This window comes from Triticum aestivum, chromosome 2A (genome assembly GCF_018294505.1).
Source record: "Triticum aestivum cultivar Chinese Spring chromosome 2A, IWGSC CS RefSeq v2.1, whole genome shotgun sequence".
In the NCBI taxonomy this organism is placed as follows: domain Eukaryota; kingdom Viridiplantae; phylum Streptophyta; class Magnoliopsida; order Poales; family Poaceae; genus Triticum; species Triticum aestivum.
In genome coordinates this window covers 276,879,009-276,902,565 of record NC_057797.1, presented here as the reverse complement: position 1 = coordinate 276,902,565, position 23,557 = coordinate 276,879,009, and positions in this window count along the sequence as shown.

Below are 23,557 nucleotides of genomic sequence, written 5' to 3'. Positions count from 1 at the left end.
TTCCTTTGATCACGTGTAACACGTTTACTGTTTTGACTTCTGGTGGAAATTTCTTTTGTTCCCCAGTGTCTTGCTTGGGAGGCTCGTCCTCGTCTTCACTTGGTGTATCCTCCCCCTTGTGTACGGTGTTGAGCTTGTCGGACTTCTTGAAGACCCAACATTCTTTGTGGGTATGATTAGCAGGTTTACCAGGGGTACTATGGATCCGACATACTTGGTCCAGAATTTTGTTGAGGCTGGACAGTTCATCCCTGGTGCCTTTAGAGGGTGACTTTTGCTGACCTGGCCAAGAGCTTTTGAATCCGATGTTTACTGTCGTTCCATTCGTGCTGTCTTCTTTATTCCGGCGTTTGTTATTGCTGTTGCGCCGTGATTTCCCATTTCCATCTCTAACTTTAGATGTACTGGGGTCGCTGGTGCTGCATCTGGCTAGCCAGCTGTCCCACCCGCGCAAAAGCGGGTCATGAGGTTTGTTAATGCGGCCATCGTTCTCGGATTATTTTGGCCAAGGTGTCTGGCGAGCCATTCGTCATGGACTCTATGCTTAAAAACTGCCAAGGCTTCGGCGTCCGGACAGTCGACAATCTGGTTCTTTTTAGTAAGAAACATGTTCCAAACTTTTGGGCTGACTCTCCGGGCTGTTGAGTTATATGACTCAAATCGTCCGCATCCGGAGGCCGAACATAAGTCCCTTGAAAATTTTCCCGAAAGGCGTCTTCGAGCTCTTCCCAACTTCCAATGGAGCTTTCGGGGAGGCCTTTAAGCCAGTGACGAGCTGGCCCTTTGAGCTTGAGGGGTAAGTATTTGATGGCGTGGAGATCATCTCCTCGAGCCTTCTGGATATGAAGGATGTATTCCTCAATCCAGACCCCAGGGTCCGTTGTTCCGTCGTATGTCTCTATGTTTACGGGTTTGAATCTCTCTGGAAATTCATGGTTCAGCACCTCATCGGTGAAACATAGGGGGTGTGCAGCACCCCTGTAGCTGGGTGTACCGCGTTGTTTGGATGTTTGTTGTGTTGCATTCTATGCTGGGGCGCGCTTGCGTGGTCAATAGATGGATCTTGTTTTGTCGTCCTTTGGGTGCGAGCCCTCACATGGGTTGTGTGTTGTATTGTAGAGGGGTCGTCTATCCGGTCAGGTGGCTGCTTTGATATTTGGTTGTGGGGGGTCTGAGGCCTCCTCATCGAATTCAGGTAGCAGCTTCCTCTTTGGGTAGCTCTTGGAGGGGAGATTGTCGCAGTACCCCGCTGCTGTGTTGAGTATTTTACTCCATCTGATTTGGAGTGTGTCTTGTGTTGCCTTGAGCCTTTGCTTCTACTTTTTAAGACTCCTCGTGGTGGCAACAAGCCTTTTACGGGCATTCTGCTGCTCCGGTTGCCTGTTCGGCGTTATGTCGTCCGGACTATTATCCTTGATAGAATTTGTTTGTTCGGTTTGATTATCCGGATTGCCGTTGTCCGGCAGCAGTTCGCCCTGCTCCAGCGCTGGGTCTGTGTGATCATTATTTCTGTCGAGGCGGGATTTGGGGCGGCGCTTGCGTCGCCGCTTTGACTGCTTCTCGGGGGAACAAGCCTTCGGTGCGTCCTTCCGCTCCTCGTCGTCATCTTTTGGTGCGTCCACCATGTATACGTCATATGATGAGGTGGGCGTCCAGCGCCCTGTGGGCGGTGGTTCTTCTTCGCCTCCCGCATCGTCGTCCATACCGTCGATGTTTTCAGAGTCGAAGTCAAGCATGTCGGTTAAATCATCGACAGTGGCTACAAAGTGGGTGGTGGGTGGGCGTCGAATTTCTTCGTCTTCCACATCCCAATCCTGCTGGCCATGATCCGGGCAGGGCTCTCTTGACAAAGAGAGAGACTTTAGTGATTTCATAATATCGCCGAAGGGCGGGTGCTGAAAGATGTCCGCGGCAGTAAACTCCATGATCGGCGCCCAATCGGATTCGATCGGCAGGGGCGCGGAAGGTTTGGAGTCTAGGGAGGAGTCCGGCTCCTTGGAGTCACGAGTCTCGCGGAGTGCGGGGCTGGTGTTTGGCTCGATCGTCGTTGGGATCGCAGCCCCCGAGGCGGCGTCCAACCACCCATCCTCAATCGGCGCGGTTGGCTCCGAATTAAGGGTCGAAGCCGATGCGGGTGCGGCCTCTAGGGCACTGTTCAGCGGCAGAGCTAGATCATGGCCGTCGTGACAGTGCGGCGCGCTCGGCAGTGGCTCGAATCCATTTAAGATCAAGTCCCCGCGGATGTTAGGCGTGTAGTTTAAACTTCCAAATCTAACCTGACGGCCAGGGGCATAGCTTTCGATCTGCTCCTGATGGCCAAGTGAATTGGCCCGCAGTGCGAAGCCGCCGAAGACGAAGATCTATCCAGGGAGGAAGGTCTCACCCTGGACTGCATCGCTATTGATGATCGTAGGAGCCATCAAGCCTAACGGCGACGACACATAGGAACTCTCAATGAAAGCACCAATGTCGGTGTCAAAACCGGCGGATCTCGGGTAGGGGGTCCCGAACTGTGCGTCTACGCCGGATGGTAACATGAGGGAAGGGACATGAAGTTTTACCCAGGTTCGGGCCTCTTGATGGAGGTAAAACCCTACGTCCTGCTTGATTAATATTGATGATATGGGTAGTACAAGAGTAGATCTACCACGAGATCAGAGAGGCTAAACGCTAGAAGCTAGCCTATGGTATGATTGTTGTTCTGTATGTTGTCCTACAGACTAAAACCCTCTGGTTTATATAGACACCGGAGAGGGTTAGGGTTACACAAAGTCGGTTACAATGGTAGGAGATCTACATATCCGTATCGCCAAGCTTGCCTTCCACGCCAAGGAAAGTCCCTCCCGGACACGGGACAAAGTCTTCAATCTTGTATCTTCATAGTCCAGGAGTCCGGCTGAAGCTATAGTCCGGCCATCCGGACACCCCCTAATCTGGGACTCCCTCAGCGCCCCTCTCTAGGCCGGCCGCACCCCCCTCCTTGCTCCTCTATATATGGGGGCAAGGGGGCACCCCAGGGACACAACAATTGATCGTTTGATGTTTTAGCCGTGTGTGGTGCCCCTCTCCACCATAGTCCACCTCGATATTACTGTAGCAGTGCTTAGGCGAAACCCTGCATTGGTAGAACATCATCATCGTCACCACGCCGTCATGCTCATGAAACTCTCCCTCAACACCCGGCTAGATCGGAGTTCGAGGGACGTCATTAGGCTGAACGTGTGCTGAACTCGGAGGTGCCATGCGTTCGGTACTTGATCGGTCAGATCGTGAAGACGTACGACTACATCAACCGCGTTGTGATAATGCTTCCACTTTCGGTCTACGAGGGTACGTGGGCAACACTCTCCCCTCTCGTTGCTATGAATCACCATGATCTTGTGTGTGCGTAGGAAATTTTTTGAAGTTACTACGTTCCCCAACAGTGGCATCTGAGCCAGGTTTTATGCGTAGATGTCATATGCACGAGTAGAACACAAGTGAGTTGTGGGCTATATAAGTCATACTGCTTACCAGCATGTCATACTTTGGTTCGGTGGTATTGTTGGATGAAGCGGCCCGGACCGACATTACGCATACGCTTACGCGAGACTGGTTCTACCGATGTGCTCTGCACATAGGTGGCTGGTGGGTGTCAGTTTCTCCAACTTTAGTTGAACCGAGTGTGGCTACGCCCGGTCCTTGAGAAGGCTAAAACAACACTAACTGGACAAACTATCATTGTTGTTTTTATGCGTAGGTAAGAACGGTTCTTGCTCAGCCCATAGCAGCCACGTAAAACTTGCAACAACAAAGCAGAGGACGTCTAACTTGTTTTTCCAGGGCATTTTGTGATGTGATATGGTCAAGACGTGATGAGATATAAGTTGTTGTATAAGATGATCATGTTTTGTTGAAGTTATCGGCAACTGGCAGAAGCCTTATGGTTGTCTCTTTATTGCATAAGATGCAAGCGCCAAATAATTGCTTTACTTTATCGCTATGCGATAGCAATAGTTGCAAGAGAAATAGTTGGCGAGACGACCATGTGATGACATATTGATATAGATCAAGATGATGGAGATCATGGTGTCATGCCGGTGACGATGGAAATCATGACGATGCTTTGGAGATGGATATCAAAGGCACAAGATGATGATGGCCATATCATGTCACATATTTTGATTGCATGTGATGTTTATCATTTATACATCTTATTTTTCTTAGTTCGACGGTAGCTTTATAAGATGATCTCTCACTAATTATCAAGGTACAAGTGTTCTCCCTGAGTATGCACCGTTGCGAAATTTCTTCGTGCTGAGACACCACGTGATGATCGGGTGTGATAGGCTCTATGTTCAAATACAACGGGTGTAAAACAGTTGCACGCGCGGAATACTCAGGTTAAACTTGACGAGCCTAGCATATAAAAGATATGGCCTCGGAACACTAAGACCAAAATGTCGAGCGTGAATCATATAGTAGATATGATCAACATACTGATGTTCACCATTGAAACTACTCCATCTCATGTGTTGATCGGACATGGTTTAGTTGATATGGATCACGTGATCACTTAGAGGATTAGAGGGATGTCTATCTAAGTGGGAGTTCTTAAGTAATATGATTAATTGAACTTAAATTTATCATGAACTTAGTCCTGGTGGTATTAGCATATCTATGTTGTAGATCAATAGCTTGCGTTTAGCTCCCTTGTTTTATTTTTGATATCTTCCTAGAGAAAACTAAGTTGAAAGATGTTAGTTGCATTGATGCGGATTGGATCCGTGATCTGAGGTTTATCCTCATTGCTGCACAGAAGAATTATGTCCTTGATGCACCGCTAGGTGATAAACCTATTGCACGAGCAGATTCAGATGTTATGAATGATTCGCTAGATCAATATGATGACTACTTGATAGTTTAGTGCACCATGCTTAAACGGCTCAGAATCGGGACTTCAAAGACATTTTTAACATCATGGACCATATGAGATGTTCCAGGAGTTGAAGTTAATATTTCAAGCAAATACTCGAGTTGAGAGATATGACGTCTCCAACAAGTTCTATAGCTAAAAGATGGAGGAGAGTAGCTCAAGCAGTGAGCATGTGCTCAGATTGTCTGGGTACTACAATCGCTTGAATCAAGTGGGAGTTAGTCTTCCAGATAAAATAGTGATTGAAAGAATTCTCTAGTCACCATCACCAAGTTAGTAGAACTTCGTGATGAGCTATAATATGCAAGGGATAACAGAAACGATTCCCATGCTCTTCGTGATGCTGAAATCGACGAAGGTAGAAATCAAGAAAAGCTTCAAGTGTTGATGGTAAAGAAAACCACTAGTTTCAAGTAAAGGGACAAAGGGAAGAAATGGGAACTTCAAGAAGAACGGCAAGCAACTTGCTGCTCAAGTGAAAAAACCCAAGTCTGGACCTAAGCCTGAAACTGAGTGCTTCTACTTCAAAGGGACTGGTCACTGGAAGCAGAACTACCCCAAGTAATTGGCAGATAAGAAGGATGGCAAAGTGAACATAGGTATATTTGATATACATGTTATTGATGTGTACTTTACTAGTGTTTATAGCAACCCCTCAGTATTTGATACTAGTTCAGTTGCTAAGAATAGTAACTCGAAACAGGAGTTGCAGAATGAACAGAGACTAGTTAAGGGTGAAGTGACGATGTGTATTGGAAATGGTTCCAAGATTGATATGATCATCATCGCACACTCCCTATACTTTCGAGATTAGTGTTAAACCTAAAATATATGTTATTTAGTGTTTGTGTTGAGCATGAATATGTTGGATCATGTTTATTGCAATACGGTTATTCATGTAAGTTAGAGAATAATTGTTGTTCTGTTTACTTGAATAAAACCTTCTATGGTCATACACCCAATGAAAATGGTTTGTTGGATCTCGATCGTGGTGATACACATTTTCATAATATTGAAGCCAAAAGATGCAAAGTTAATAATGATAGTGCAACTTATTTGTGGCACTGCCGTTTAGGTTATATTGGTGTAAAGCGCATGAAGAAAATCCATGCTGATGGGCTTTTGGAATCACTTGATTATGAATTAGTTGATGCTTGCAAACCATGCCTCATGGGCAAGATGACTAAGACTCCATTCTCCGGAACAATGGAGCGAGCAACAGACTTGTTGGAAATCATACATACTGGTGTATGTGGTCCGATGAAAATTGAGGCTCGCGGCAGGTATCATTATTTCCTGATCTTCACAGATGATTTGAGCAGATATGAGTATATCTACTTGATGAAACACAAGTCTGAAACATTTGAAAAGTATAAAGAATTTCAGAGTGAAGTGGAGAATCATCGTAACAAAAATAGAAGTTTCTACGATATGATCGCAGAAGTAAAATATTTGAGTTAGGAGTTTGGCCTTCAGTTAAAACAATGTGAAATAGTTTCACTACTCACACCACCTGGAACACCACAGTGTAATGGTGTGTCCGAACATCGTAACCGTACTTTATTAAATATGGTGCGATCTATGTTGTATCTTACCAATTTACCACTATCATTTTGCAGTTATGCATTAGAGACAACTACATTCACGTTAAATAGGTCACCATCTAAATCCGTTGAGACAACACCGTATGAACTATGGTTTGGCAAGAAACCTAAGCTGTCATTTCTTAAAGTTTGAGGTTGCAATGCTTATGTGAAAAAGTTTCAACCTGATAAGCTCAAACCCAAATCGGAGAAGTGCGTCTTCATAGGATACCCACAAAGAAAATGTTGGGTACACCTTCTATCACAGATCCGAAGGCAAGACTTCTGTTGCTAAATTCAAAGTTTTTCTAGAGAAGGAGTTTCTCTTGAAAGAAGTGAGTGGGAGGAAAGTAGAACTTGATGAGGTAACTGTACCTGCTCCCTTATTGGAAAGTAGTTCATCACAAAAACCGGTTTCTACAACACCTACACCAATTAGTGAGGAAGTTAATGATGATGATCATGAAACTTCAGATCAAGTTGTTACTGAACCTCGTAGGTCAACCAGAGCAAGATCCGCACCAGAGTGGTACGGTAATCCTGTTCTAGAAGTTATGTTACTAGACCATGACGAACCAACGAATTATGAAGAAGCGATGGTGAGCCCAGATTCCGCAAAATGGCTTGAAGCCATGAAATCTGAGATGGGATCCATGTATGAGAACAAAGTGTGGACTTTGGTTGACTTGCCCGATGATCAGCAAGCAATTGAGAATAAATGGATCTTCAAGAAGAAGACTGACGCTGACGGTAATGTTACTGTCTATAAAGCTTGACTTGTTGCAAAAGGTTTTCGACAAGTTCCAAGGATTGACTACGATGAGACCTTCTCACCCATAGTGATGCTAAAGTCTGTCCAAATCATGTTAGCAATTGCCAGATTTTATGAAATCTGGCAAATGGATAAACAAAACTACATTCCTTAATGGATTTATTAAAGAAGAGTTGTATATGATGCAACAAGAAAATTTTGTCAATCCTAAAGGTGCTTACAAAATATGCAAGCTCCAGCGATCCATCTATGGACTGGTGCAATCATCTCAGAGTTGGAATATACGCTTTGATAAGTTGATGAAAGCATATAATTTTATACAGACTTGCGGTGAAGCCTGTATTTACAAGAAAGTGAGTGGGAGCACTACAACATTTCTGATAAGTATATGTGAATGACATATTGTTGATCGGAGATAATGTAGAATTATTCTGCAAAGCATCAAGGAGTGTTTGAAAGGAGTTTTTCAAAGAGAGACCTCGATGAAGCTGCTTACATATGGAGCATCAAAATCTATAGATATAGATCAAGACGCTTGATAAGTTTTTCAATGAGTACATACCTTGACAAGATTTTGAAGTAGTTCAAAATGGAACAGTCAAAGAAAGAGTTCTTGCCTATGTTACAAGGTGTGAAACTGAGTAAGACTCAAAGCCCGACCATGGCAGAAGATAGAAACAGAATGAAAGTAATTCCCTATGCGTTGGCAATAGGTTCTATAAAATATGTCATGCTGTGTACCAGATCTATTGTATACACTACATTGTTTTTGGCAACGGAGTACAATAGTGATCTAGGAGTAGATCACTAGACAGTGGTCAAAATTATCCTTAGTGGAATAAGGATATGTTTCTCGATTATGGAGGTGACAAAAGGTTCGTCGTAAAGAGTTACATCGATGCAAGCTTTGACACCGATCTGGATGACTCTAAGTCTCGATAGCTATTAGCTAGAGTAGCTCCGTGCAGAGCATTGTAGACATAGAAATTTGCAAAATACTTACGGATCTGAATGTGACAGACCCGTTGACTAAAATTATCTCACAAGTAAAACATGATCACACCTTAGTACTCTTTGGGTGTTAATCACATCGCGATGTGAACTAGATTATTGACTCTAGTAAACCCTTTGGGTGTTGATCACATATCGATGTTAAATCACATAAAGATGTGAACTATTGATGTTAAATCACATGGCGATGTGAACTAGATTATTGACCCTATTGCAAGTGGGAGACTGAAGGAAATATGCCCTAGAGGCAATAATAAAGTTATTATTTATTTCCTTATTTCATGATAAATGTTTATTATTCATTCTAGAATTGTATTAACCGGAAACATAGACAAACAGAGTGTCACTAGTATGCCTCTACTTCACTAGCTCGTTGATCAAAGATGGTTATGTTTCCTAACCATAGACATGAGTTGTCACTTGATTAACGGGATCACATCATTAGGAGAATGTTGTGATTGACTTGACCCATTCCGTTAGCTTAGCACTTGATCGTTTAGTTTGTTGCTATTGCTTTCTTCATGACTTATACATGTTCCTATGACTATGAGATTATGCAACTCCCGTTTACTGGAGGAACACTTTGTGTGCTACCAAATGTCACAATGTAACTGGGTGATTATAAAGGTGCTCTACGTGTGTCTCCGAAGGTACTTGTTGGGTTGGTGTATTTCGAGATTAGGATTTGTCACTCCGATTGTCGGAGAGGTATCTCTTGGCCCTCTCGGTAATGCACATCACTTAAGCCTTGCAAGCATTGCAACTAATGAGTAAGTTGCGGGACGATGTATTACGGAACGAGTAAAGAGACTTGTCGGTAACGAGATTGAACTAGGTATTGAGATACCGACGATCGAATCTCGGGCAAGTAACATACCGATGACAAAGGGAACAATGTATGTTGTTATGCGGTCTGACCGATAAAGATCTTCGTAGAATATGTGGGAGCTAATATGAGCATCCAGGTTCCGCTATTGGTTATTGACCGGAGACGTGTCTCGGTCATGTCTACACAGTTGTCGAACCTGTAGGGTCCACACGCTTAACGTTTCGATGACAGCTATATTATGAGTTTATATGTTTTGATGTACCGAAGGTTGTTCGGAGTCCCGGATGTGATCACGGACATGACGAGGAGCCTCGAAATGGTCGAGATATGAAGATTGATATATTGGAAGCCTATGTTTGGATGTCGGAAGTGTGAAATCGGGATTTTACAGGAGTACCGAGAGGCTACCGAACCCCCCCCCCCCCCCGTGGGACTTAATGGGCCTTAGTGGGACTTGGTGGAAGAGAGGAGAGGCGGCCAGGGCAAGGGCCGCGCCCCTCCCCCCTAGTCTGAATAGGAAAAGGAGAGGGGGGGCGGTGCCCCCCCTTCCTTCTTCTCCTCCACCTCTTTCCCCTCTATCTCCTAGTCCAACAAGGAAAAGGAGGGAGTCCTACTCCCGGTAGGAGTAGGATTCCTCTTGCGCACCCCTCTCTAGGCCGGCCGCACCCCCCTGTTGGGTTTCGTAGTAATTTCAAAAAAATTCCTACGCACACGCAAGATCATGGTGATGCATAGCAACGAGAGGGGGAGAGTGTGATCTACGTACCCTTGTAGATCGACAACGGAAGCGTTTGGTTGATGTAGTCGTACGTCTCCACGGCCCGACCGATCAAGCACCGAAACTACGACACCTCCGAGTTCTAGCACACGTTCAGCTCGATGACGATCCCCGGACTCCGATCCAGCAAAGTGCCGGGGAAGAGTTCTGTCAGCACGACGGCGTGGTGACGATCTTGATGTACTACTGTCGCAGGGCTTCGCCTAAGCACCGCTACAATATTATCGAGGACTATGGTGGAAGGGGGCACCGCACACGGCTAAGAATATGATCACGTGGATCAACTTGTGTCTCTAGGGTGTGCCCCTGCCTCCGTATATAAAGGTTCAGGGGAGGGGGGCCGGCCGGCCAGGAGAGGCGTGCCAGGAGGAGTCCTACTCCTTCTGGGAGTAGGACTCCCCCCTTTCCTAGTTGGAATAGGATTCGTGGAAGGGGGGAAAGAGGAGAGAGAGGTGGATGGGGGGCCGGCCCCCTCTCCTTGTCCAATTCGGACCAAGGGGGGAGGGGCGCGCGGCCCAGCCCTGGCTGCCTCTTCTCTTCTTCCACTAAGGCCCACTAAGGCCCATATACCTCCCGGGGGGGTTCCGGTAACCTCCCGGTACTCCGGTAAAATCCCGATTTCACCCGGAACACTTCCGATATCCAAACATAGGCTTCCAATATATCAATTTTTATGTCTCAATCATTTCGAGACTCCTCGCCATGTCTGTGATCACATCCGGGACACCGAACAACCTTCAGTACATCAAAATGCATAAACTCATAATATAACTGTCATTGTAACCTTAAGCCTGCGGACCCTACGGGTTCGAGAACAATGTAGACATGACCGAGACACGTCTCCGGTCAATAACCAATAGCGGAACCTGGATGCTCATATTGGCTCCTACATATTCTACGAAGATCTTTTATCGGTCAGACCGCATAACAACATACGTTGTTCCCTTTGTCATCGGTATGTTACTTGCCCGAGATTCGATCGTCGGTATCCCATACCTAGTTCAATCTCGTTATCGGCAAGTCTTGTTACTCATTCTGTAATACATCATCCCGCAACTAACTCATTAGTTGCAATGCTTGCAAGGCTTAAGTGATGTGCATTACCGAGAGGGCCCAGAGATACCTCTCCGACAATCGGAGTGACAAATCCTAATCTCGAAATACGCCAACCCAACATGTACCTTTGGAGACACCTGTAGAGCTCCTTTATAATCACCCAGTTACATTGTGACGTTTGGTAGCACACAAAGTGTTCCTCTGGCAAACGGGAGTTGCATAATCTCATAGTCATAGGAACATGTATAAGTCATGAAGAAAGCAATAGCAACATACTAAACGATCGGGTGCTAAGCTAATGGAATGGGTCATGTCAATCAGATCATTCAACTAATGATGTGATCCTGTTAATCAAATGACAACTCTTTGTCCATGGTTAGGAAACATAACCATCTTTGATTAACAAGCTAGTCTAGTAGAGGCATACTAGTGACACTCTGTTTGTCTATGTATTCACACATGTATCATGTTTCCGGTTTAATACAATTCTAGCATGAATAATAAACTTTTATCATGATATATAAGGAAATAAATAATAACTTTATTATTGCCTCTAGGGCATATTTCCTTCAGTCTCCCACTTGCACTAGAGTCAATAATCTAGATTACACAGTAATGATTCTAACACCCATGGAGCCTTGGTGTTGATCATGTTTTGCTCGTGGAAGAGGCTTAGTCAACGGGTCTGCAACATTCAGATCCGTATGTATCTTGCAAATCTCTATGTCTCCCACCTGGACTAGATCCCGGATGGAATTTAAGCGTCTGTTGATGTGCTTGGTTCTCTTGTGAAACCTGGATTCTTTCACCAAGGCAATTGCGCCAGTATTGTCACAAAAGATTTTCATTGGACCCGATGCACTAGGTATGACACCTAGATCGGATATGAACTCCTTCATCCAGACTCCTTCATTCGCTGCTTCCGAAGCAGCTATGTATTCCGCTTCACACGTAGATCCCGCCACGACGCTCTGTTTAGAACTGCACCAACTGACAGCTCCACCGTTTAATGTAAACATGTATCCGGTTTGCGATTTAGATTCGTCCGGATCAGTGTCAAAGCTTGCATCAACGTAACTGTTTATGATGAGCTCTTTGTCACCTCCATATACGAGAAACATATCCTTAGTCCTTTTCAGGTACTTCAGGATGTTCTTGACCGCTGTCCAGTGATCCACTCCTGAATTACTTTGGTACCTCCCTGCTAGACTTATAGCAAGGCACACATCAGGTCTGGTACACAGCATTGCATACATGATAGAGCCTATGGCTGAAGCATAGGGAACATCTTCCATCTTCTCTCTATCTTCTGAAGTGGTCGGGCATTGAGTCCGACTCAACTTCACACCTTGTAACACAGGCAAGAACCCTTTCTTTGCTTGATCCATTTTGAACTTCTTCAAAATCTTCTCAAGGTATGTGCTTTGTGAAAGTCCAATTAAACGTCTTGATCTATCTCTATAGATCTTTATGCCTAATATGTAAGCAGCTTCACCGAGGTCTTTCATTGAAAAACTCTTATTCAAGTATCCCTTTATGCTATCCAGAAATTCTATATCATTTCCGATCAGTAATATGTCATCCACATATAATATCAGAAATGCTACAGAGCTCCCACTCACTTTCTTGTAAATACAGGCTTCTCCAAAAGTCTGTATAAAACCAAATGCTTTGATCACACTATCAAAGCGTTTATTCCAACTCCGAGAGGCTTGCACCAGTCCATAAATGGATCGCTGGAGCTTGCACACTTTGTTAGCTCCCTTTGGATCGACAAAACCTTCCGGTTGCATCATATACAACTCTTCTTCCAGAAATCCATTCAGGAATGCAGTTTTGACATCCATCTGCCAAATTTCATAATCATAAAATGCGGCAATTGCTAACATGATTCGGACAGACTTAAGCATCGCTACGGGTGAGAAGGTCTCATCGTAGTCAATCCCTTGAACTTGCCGAAACCCTTTTGCGACAAGTCGAGCTTTGTAGACAGTAATATTACGTCGGCGTCAGTCTTCTTCTTGAAATCCATTATTCTCAATTGCTTGCCGATCATTGGGCAAGTCAACCAAAGTCCACACTTTGTTCTCATACATGGATCCCATCTCAGATTTCATGGCTTCAAGCCATTTTGCGGAATCTGGGCTCACCATCGCTTCTTCATAGTTCGTAGGTTCATCATGATCTAGTAGCATGACTTCCAGAACAGGATTACCGTACCACTCTGGTGCGGATCTTACTCTGGTTGATCTACGAGGTTCAGTAGTATCTTGTTCTGAAGTTTCATGATCATTATCATTAGCTTCCTCACTAATTGGTGTAGGTGTCACAGAAACAGTTTTCTGTGATGCACTACTTTCCAATAAGGGAGCAGGTACAGTTACCTCGTCAAGTTCTACTTTCCTCCCACTCACTTCTTTCGAGAGAAACTCCTTCTCTAGAAAGTTTCCGAACTTAGCAACAAAAGTCTTGCCTTCGGATCTGTGATAGAAGGTGTATCCAATAGTCTCCTTTGGATATCCTATGAAGACACATTTCTCCGATTTGGGTTCGAGCTTATCAGGTTGAAGCTTTTTCACATAAGCATCGCAGCCCCAAACTTTCAGAAATGACAACTTTGGTTTCTTGCCAAACCATAGTTCATAAGGCGTCGTCTCAACGGATTTTGATGGTGCCCTATTTAACGTGAATGCGGCCGTCTCCAAAGCATAACCCCAAAACGATAGCGGTAAATCAGTAAGAGACATCATAGATCGCACCATATCTAGTAAAGTACGATTACGACATTCGGACACACCATTACGCTGTGGTGTTCCGGGTGGCGTGAGTTGCGAAACTATTCCGCATTGTTTCAAATGTACACCAAACTCGTAACTCAAATATTCTCCTCCACGATCAGATCGTAGAAACTTTATTTTCTTGTTACGATGATTTTCAACTTCACTCTGAAATTCTTTGAACTTTTCAAATGTCTCAGACTTATGTTTCATTAAGTAGATATACCCATATCTGCTTAAGTCATCTGTGAAGGTGAGAAAATAACGATATCCGCCACGAGCCTCAATATTCATCGGACCACATACATCTGTATGTATGATTTCCAACAAATCTGTTGCTCTCTCCATAGTACCGGAGAACGGCGTTTTAGTCATCTTGCCCATGAGGCACGGTTCGCAAGTACCAAGTGATTCATAATCAAGTGGTTCCAAAAGTCCATCAGTATGGAGTTTCTTCATGCGCTTTACACCGATATGACCTAAACGGCAGTGCCACAAATAAGTTGCACTATCATTATCAACTCTGCATCTTTTGGCTTCAACATTATGAATATGTGTGTTACTACTATCGAGATTCAATAAGAATAGACCACTCTTCAAGGGTGCATGACCATAAAAGATATTACTCATATAAATAGAACAACCATTATTCTCTGATTTAAATGAATAACCGTCTCGCATCAAACAAGATCCAGATATAATGTTCATGCTTAACGCTGGCACCAAATAACAATTATTTAGGTCTAATATTAATCCCGAAGGTAGATGTAGAGGTAGCGTGCCGACTGCGATCACATCGACTTTGGAACCGTTTCCCACGCGCATCGTCACCTCGTCCTTAGCCAATCTTCGCTTAATCCATAGTCCCTGTTTCGAGTTGCAAATATTAGCAACAGAACCAGTATCAAATACCCAGGTGCTACTGCGAGCATTAGTAAGGTACACATCAATAACATGTATATCACATATACCTTTGTTCACCTTGCCATCCTTCTTATCCGCCAAATACTTGGGGCAGTTCCGCTTCCAGTGACCAGTCTGCTTGCAGTAGAAGCACTCAGTTTCAGGCTTAGGTCCAGACTTGGGTTTCTTCTCTTGAGCAGCAACTTGCTTGCTGTTCTTCTTGAAGTTCCCCTTCTTCTTCCCTTTGCCCTTTTTCTTGAAACTAGTGGTCTTGTTGACCATCAACACTTGATGCTCCTTTTTGATTTCTACCTCCGCAGCTTTCAGCATTGCGAAGAGCTCGGGAATAGTCTTATTCATCCCTTGCATATTATAGTTCATCACGAAGCTCTTGTAGCTTGGTGGCAGTGATTGGAGAATTCTGTCAATGACGCAATCATCTGGAAGATTAACTCCCATTTGAATCAAGTGATTATTATACCCAGACATTTTGAGTATATGCTCACTGACAGAACTGTTCTCCTCCATCTTGCAGCTATAGAACTTATTGGAGACTTCATATCTCTCAATCCGGGCATTTGCTTGAAATATTAACTTCAACTCCTGGAACATCTCATATGCTCCATGACGTTCAAAATGTCGTTGAAGTCCCGGTTCTAAGCCGTAAAGCATGGCACACTGAACTATCGAGTAGTCATCAGCTTTGCCCTGCCACGTTCACAACATCTGGTGTTGCTCTAGCAGCAGGCCTGGCACCCAGCGGTGCTTCCAGGACGTAATTCTTCTATGCAGCAATGAGGATAATCCTCAAGTTATGGACCCAGTCCGTGTAATTGCTACCATCATCTTTCAACTTTGCTTTCTCAAGGAATGCATTAAAATTCAATGGAACAACAGCACGGGCCATTTATCTACAATCATACATAAACAAGCAAGATACTATCAGGTACTAAGTTCATGATAAATTTAGGTTCAGTTAATCATATTACTTAAAGAACTCCCACTTAGATAGACATCCCTCTAATCATCTAAGTGATTACGTGATCCAAATCAACTAAACCATGTCCGATCATCATGTGAGATGGAGTAGTTTCATTGGTGAATATCACTATGTTGATCATATCTACTATATGATTCACGCTCGACCTTTCGGTCTCCGTGTTCCGAGGCCATATCTGTATATGCTTGGCTCGTCAAGTATAACCTGAGTATTCCGCGTGTGCAACAGTTTTGCACCCGTTGTATTTGAATGTAGAGCCTATCACACCCGATCATCACGTGGTGTCTCAGCACAAAGAACTTTCGCAACGGTGCATACTCAGGGAGAACACTTCTTGATAATTTAGTGAGAGATCATCTTATAATATACCGTCAATCAAAGCAAGATAAGATGCATAAAAGATAAACATCACATGCAATCAATATAAGTGATATGATATGGCCATCATCATCTTCTGCTTGTGATCTCCATCTCCGAAGCACCGTCATGATCACCATCGTCACCGGCGCGACACTTTGATCTCCATCGTAGCATCGTTGTCGTCTCGCCAATCTTATGCTTCCATGACTATCGCTACCGCTTAGTGATAAAGTAAAGCATTACAGTGCAATTGCATTGCATACAATAAAGTGACAACCATATGGCTCCTGCCAGTTGCCGATAACTCGGTTACAAAACATGATCATCTCATACAATAAAATTTAGCATCATGTCTTGACCATATCACATCTCAACATGCCCTGCAAAAACAAGTTAGACGTCCTCTACTTTGTTGTTGCATGCTTTACGTGGCTGCTACGGGCTTAAGCAAGAACCAATCTTACCTACGCATCAAAACCACAACGATAGTTTGTCAAGTTGGTGTTGTTTTAACCTTCGCAAGGACCGGGCGTAGCCACACTCGGTTCAACTAAAGTTGGAGAAACTGTCACCCGCAAGCCACCTATGTGCAAAGCACGTCGGGAGAACCGGTCTCGCGTAACCGTACGCGTAATGTCGGTCCGGGCCGCTTCGTCCAACAATACAGCCGAACCAAAGTATGACATGCTGGTAAGCAGTATGACTTATATCGCCCACAACTCACTTGTGTTCTACTCGTGCATATAACATCAACATATAAAACCTAGGCTCGGATGCCACTGTTGGGTTTCGTAGTAATTTCAAAAAAAATCGTATGCACACGCAAGATCATGGTGATGCATAGCAACGAGAGGGGGAGAGTGTGATCTACTTACCTTTGTAGATCGACAACGGAAGCGTTTGGTTGATGTAGTCGTACGTCTCCACGGCCCGACCGATCAAGCACCGAAACTACGGCACCTCCGAGTTCTAGCACACGTTCACCTCGATGACGATCCCTGGACTCCGATCCAGCAAAGTGTCGGGGAAGAGTTCCATCAGCACGACGGCGTGGTGACGATCTTGATGTACTACTATCGCAGGGCTTCGCCTAAGCACCACTACAATATTATCGAGGACTATGGTGGAAGGGGGCACCGCACACGACTAAGAATATGATCACGTGGATCAACTTGTGTCTCTAGGGGGTGCCCCTGCCTCCGTATATAAAGGTTCAAGGGAGGGGGGCCGGCCGGCCAGGAGAGGCGCGCCAGGAGGAGTCCTACTCCTTCTGGGAGTAGGACTCCCCCCCTTTCCTAGTTGGAATAGGATTCGTGGAGGGGTGGGAAAGAGGAGAGAGAGGAGGAAGGGGGGCCTGCCCCCTCTCCTTGTCCAATTCGGACCAAGGGGGGGAGGGGCACGCGGCCCAGCCCTGGCTGCTTCTTCTCTTCTTCCACTAAGGCCCACTAAGGCCCATATACCTCCCGGGGGGGGTTCCGGTAACCTCCCGGTACTCGGGTAAAATCCCGATTTCACCCAGAACACTTCCGATATCCAAACATTGCCTTCCAATATATCAATCTTTATGTCTCGATCATTTCGAGACTCCTCTTCATGTCCGTGACTCCGGACAACCTTCGCTACATCAAAATGCATAAACTCATAATATAACTATCATCGTAACCTTAAGCGTGCGGACCCTACGGGTTCGAGAACAATGTAGACATGACCGAGACACATCTCCGGTCAATAACCAATAGCGGAACCTGGATGCTCATATTGGCTCCTACATATTCTACGAAGATCTTTTATCGGTCAGACCGCATAACAACATATGTTGTTCCCTTTGTCATCGGTATGTTACTTGCCCAAGATTTGATCGTCGGTATCCCATACCTAGTTCAATCTCATTACCGCAAGTCTCGTTACTCGTTCTGTAATACATCATCCCGCAACTAACTCATTAGTTGCAATGCTTGCAAGGCTTAAGTGATGTGCATTACCGAGAGGGCCCAGAGATACCTCTCCGACAATCGGAGTGACAAATCCTAATCTCGAAATACGCCAACCCAACATGTACCTTTGGAGACACTTGTAGAGCTCCTTTACAATCACCCAGTTACGTTGTGACCTTTGGTAGCACACAAAGTGTTCCTCTGGCAAACGGGAGTTGCATAATCTCATAGTCATAGGAACATGTATAAGTCATGAAGAAAGCAATAGCAACATACTAAACGATCGGGTGCTAAGCTAATGGAATGGGTCATGTCAATCAGATCATTCAACTAATGATGTGATCATGTTAATCAAATGACAACTCTTTGTCCATGGTTAGGAAACATAACCATCTTTGATTAGCAAGCTAGTCTAGTAGAGGCATACTAGTGACACTCTGTTTGTCTATGTATTCACACATGTATCATGTTTCCGGTTTAATACAATTCTAGCATGAATAATATACTTTTATCATGATATATAAGGAAATAAATAATAACTTTATTATTGCCTCTAGGGCATATTTCCTTCACCCCCCCATTGCTCCTTTATATACGAGGGCAAGGGGGCACACCAGAGACACAACAATTGGTCGTTTGATCTTTTAGACATGTGTGGTGCCCCCTCCACCCTAGTCCACCTCGATATTACTGTAGCGGTGCTTAGGCGAAGCGTTGCGTCGGTAGAACATCATCATCGTCACCACGCCGTCGTGCTGACGAAACGCTCCCTCAACACTCGGCTGGATCGAAGTTCGAGGGACGTAATCGGGCTGAACGTGTGTTGAACTCGGAGGTGCCGTGCGTTCAGTACTTGATCGGTCGGATCGTGAAGACGTACGACTAAATCAACCGCGCTGTGATAAAGCTTCCGCTTTCAATCTATGAAAGTACGTGGACAACACTCTCCCCTCTTATTGCTATGCATCACCATGATCTTGTGTGTGCGTATGAATTTTTTTGAAATTACTACGTTTTCCAACAATTTTGCTGTCTGATTTGCCAAGGCGCACACATTAACAATCAATAAAGTCATTTTGGAACAAGTGTTGTCACATTACAATCGAAAACACAAGTATTGTTTGAACCGTGGGCGTTCTACTTACCATTTACATGCCGCCACGGGTCCCCTTTTTTATTGGCTAGGAGGTGTCGTGTGGGGTATGTATCTGAGTACGGGAGGCGTGCGATCAGACCCCATGCGTGATTATCAGGAGGAGAGCCCTTTGACCTCCATCTGCCGCCCACCTCTCTCCCAAGGTCTCCATTAATGGCGCCCGAGCCCCTACTTAATGGCGTGGCTATCTCTCACTTGACTTAGATTTAAGAGAGAAAAAGGAAAATCTGAAAAAAAAATTGCACGGATCTTGATGTAAGATCCGACGGACCTATATAGCATCTACAGCGACTTATAGCAAGACTGATGAATATATAAGGATGACGACAGTGGGTAATAATTGTCTTACATATTTAGGAGGATAATTATAAAAGCCACATGCGGCTACACCCAAAATGCACATGGGCAAAAGAAGAAGGAAGACGCATACAATGATCTGGCTCACTGATCTCTACTTTCTTGATGCGCTACAGATCACGGAGACTAGTTCTCGCGGCGAGCAGCGATGATCTCTTTCATCGGTTTCATGTCCTTAATATTGTGCTTGGCAGCATCCACGGATTCCTCCACCAGCCTTTCGCACTCGATGCGGAGCATGGCATTCTTGTCCATAAGTTTCTTGACGATAATGCCAGTCCTCTTCAACAAGGCAGCGGTCTCCTCCACCTGCTTCGCCCTTCCGGCGATCTTTGCCCTCAGCAGATCGCGCTTGGTGCAGAGCTTCACCTTGTCGTCCCCCAGTCCCCGTATGATGGCGGTACAATTTTCAAATGAGGCATTCATCTCGTCCTGCAACTTCATCCAGCCGGAGATCCATCCCATCAGGCCATCGAGCATATCGCGCATGCGCATGTGATAGTCCTTGCCTGCCCGCTAGAGACTTTCCCAGGCCGCCGCGGCCTGGGAGGACCTCCCTACTCATTCACGGCACGACGGGACATCTCTGCTGCTTCTGCGGCACGGTCGAACCAGTCTACTACATCAACGGCGTCGCGAGGCCTCTATGCTGCTTTGGCAGTGCGGCAGTACCTCTGTTCTGCTACGGCGGCGCGGTGGGACATGTCGGCTGCTACGGCGGCGAGGCGGGACATCTCTCGTGCTTTCGCTTCCATGCTCGTCTCCCCCTATTAGTAATCTCTCAACCCAGAACTCATGCAGGCCATGGCAGATGCAAGGGAACGAAGATGAAAGACTTGTTTGTTTTTGTGGATAAGGAGTTGAGGAGGAATGTGTAGTCATCTTGGATTAGAGTATTTATAACCAAGTACTAATACGCTCCTAAGTGGGAAACTATTTAGGTTGTGATCTGTGTGAACAAGTTTTCAATTTAATATAGCTTTGTAGTAATTTGGAATGTGACAAGACACAAGCTCAAAATTTATTGATGGTTCTAGTTTCAAAGTGCGGCACTATTCCCGAATGGCGTAACATGGGCACGCATTCTCAACCGTGGTGTGGTACTTCTTTTTTACTGTTGTGTACATGCAATAACTGGCACCGTCGGATACATATCTGTGATGACCCGAGACCGATGCTCCAGATGCCTTTCATTTATTTTTCGATATCGTCGTGTGTTTCAATTGTTTGTTGCCATCAACATGCTGAGTGGTTTGTCATGTCTTCGCTTCTTGCACCATGCTCATCTCACTTGTTATGTTGCATTGTGCCTTTGTCTTTTTTGTTGTTGTTGCATTTGCATCATGATCATCATTGTAGTGTGCGTATTTGTAGCGTGCATATTTGTTGTGAGCTTGTTATCTTCGTGAACTCCTTCTCCTCATATTATTTGTTGTTTCATCTTGCCCTTTCCATCTAAACCATCATCAAGTGAAACACCCCATCTCTAGCTACTTTCTTTCAATTCTCACCCATTTATTCAAGTGACATTATTTCTGTTCTTTATAATGTTCATTATTTTCCTATAAATTCTCAACCATGCTTTCAACCTCTCTGCCGAATTTCAGCTCCTTTGGAGATTTTTTGGTTGGGTTCAAAAATGGCTCAAGTTTGAATGTAATTCAAATTTGGATTATTTTTCTACCTCTAAAAAATGCCAAGTCAATTTATTCAAATCCTGCACAAAGTCAGGATTACAAAGATATTCTGATATCTCTCTCAACCCTCTCCTATATTCCTGTGCTTTTCGGTCTTTATTTTTATGTCTGAAGAAAACTAAAAGGAAGAGAGAAGCCCAGCACCGCAGCCCACTTACCTCTCAGCCGAAGCCAGCCCACCCAACTTCTCTCAGGTCCATCTCACAGCGCATGGCCTCCCCTGTTCTTCTTCTCTCTGTACGGCGTCCATCTAGCAGCTCCACTTAGATGAACTCGCTGATATGACGGCCGGTAGCTTCCCTAGGCTCCTATAAAACTTCTCCAGCCCTACCCTAGCGCCTCCTCTCTCCATTTTCCCCCTCTCCCTGCCGCCGCCACCAGGTAGGTCGCCCTCCATAGCCGTTGCCATGGATGAGGGGAGCTTAAGCTCGTCCTCGGCCTGAACACCTCTGTCATCTGTGTTGCTGCCACGGGGAGAGAACTGTGAACCTCGTCGTCGTATTCCTCGCCCTCGCACGTGACTATGAGGACCCCGGAGGCTTCTTCCTCATCGTATGCTTCTCTGCTTCCTTTTCTTCACGGGATCGGCGGCGTCGCTGTTGGTCAGCGCCTTCCCCCGCTGTCCCTGGTCAGCCTCGACCTTGTACGACTCCAGCAACACCCCCCATGGTGAAGCTCTGCTCCTCCCCATCTCTCTCTCCGGTCTCGTTCTCCGCATGCTCGTCGATCCGCGCAACCCCGAGGCCGTCCGCCCTGGCCGACCAGGGGAGCGAGCTCAAGCTCGTGCCTTGCCTCTTCTGCTCAGTACCCACATATCCACGACACGAGCAGCTCGCGTCCCACGCCCGTGCTGCACGCCCTTGCCGCCGCTTTGCCTAGCACCGCAGCCCCATGCCTGGCCGTGCTTCGTGGCCATGGTTGCAAGCTTCTGCAATTCCCGCATCCCACACATGCGCGCATGCCCAGCTCTCCTCGCAAGTGTCCGCCTCCGTGCTCCTGCGCGATGCGCGACACACGTGCTCATGCAAGCAGCCAACGCCTCGCTGCCGCAGCCGAGACAAGCTCATTCTCGAAGCCCTTGCCCTGCCGCTCACGCACGCACACGACCCCAGCTAGCAGCAGCCGTTCGTTCCCGCGCCCTTGCAGCCTCACCGTGCCCTATTCCGCACCCCTGCTGCATCTCTGCATCTACCAAGGTCGCTGCCTTGCTCGTCACCATCGACGCCGGCGAGCAGCGCGCGTTCTTTGGAAATCAAGGCCTGGTCCTCGATTTCGTTCATATAGCATAGCGCCCTAGTTTCAAACACACTCACATCCTAAGTGAATTGGCTAGCGCCTCTTTCCTCCTTCCTTGAAGTCAAGGGATCAAATCCCCGCGGTTGCATCTTTTTTTCTGTATTTTTTTGCTTATCCAGAGTAGCAGCCTTTATCATCTATACCAATATAAAAAGACCCAAAGGGGCAGATCCAATACATCTTGACCATCTATTTGCGTTAATCCAACGGTCTTAATTGTCACGATGGTGAGCGATTAAACATGTTTAGCACTAGCATTGCACATTCCTTTCTCTCCTTGATCCCTTCCCTTTCTCTCCTTGATCCCTTCCCTTTCTCATCTCATGATAGAAAGAAAATACTAAAATGCCTCCCTACACCTCCTGGACGACGCCGCCTTGCTCTGCCCCAATCCCCTCCGTACGCCGCGCCTTCACGCCGTCCGCGACGACGCCGCCTCGCTCCCTTCACACCGTCGGCGATGACGCCGCCCCGCTCCTCTCCGTCGCGGGGCCTTCACGATGCCGCTCCGCTCCGCCCCGATCCCCTCCGTACGCCGCGCCCCGCCTTGCTCCGCCCCAATCCCCTCCGTACGCTGCGCCTTCACGCCGTCCGCGACGACGCCGCCTCGCTCCCTTGACGCCGGCGGCGATGACGCCGCCCCGATCCTCTCCGTCGCGGAGCCTTCTCGACGCCGCTCTGCTCCGCCCCGATCCCCTCCATATGCCGCGCCCCGTCTTGCTCCGCCCCAATCCCCTCCGTACGCTGCGCCTTCACGCCGTCCGCGATGACGCCGCCTCGCTCCCTTCACGCCGTCAGCGACGACGCCGCCCCGCTCCTCTCCGTCGCGGTGCCTTCACGACGCCGCTCTGCTCCGCCCCGATCCCCTCTGTCTCCGCACTGTCACGGCCTCGCCCCCATCACACCAAGCCGCAGCACCTCCCTGACGTTGCCTGCACCCACCACCTCCTACAACACCTGCTCGGGCCGCACTCGGGGACGGCGCCTACTCCTAGGCCAGGCGGGGACGGCGCCTTCTACATCGCCTCGATGACCGTCTGGTACGCGGCCTCCTACGCAACCTGAAAGGCGTCCATTCACATCTCCGCCTTCAAACACGCAGCAGGTCTTTCATCTCTGCGTTCTTTCATCTC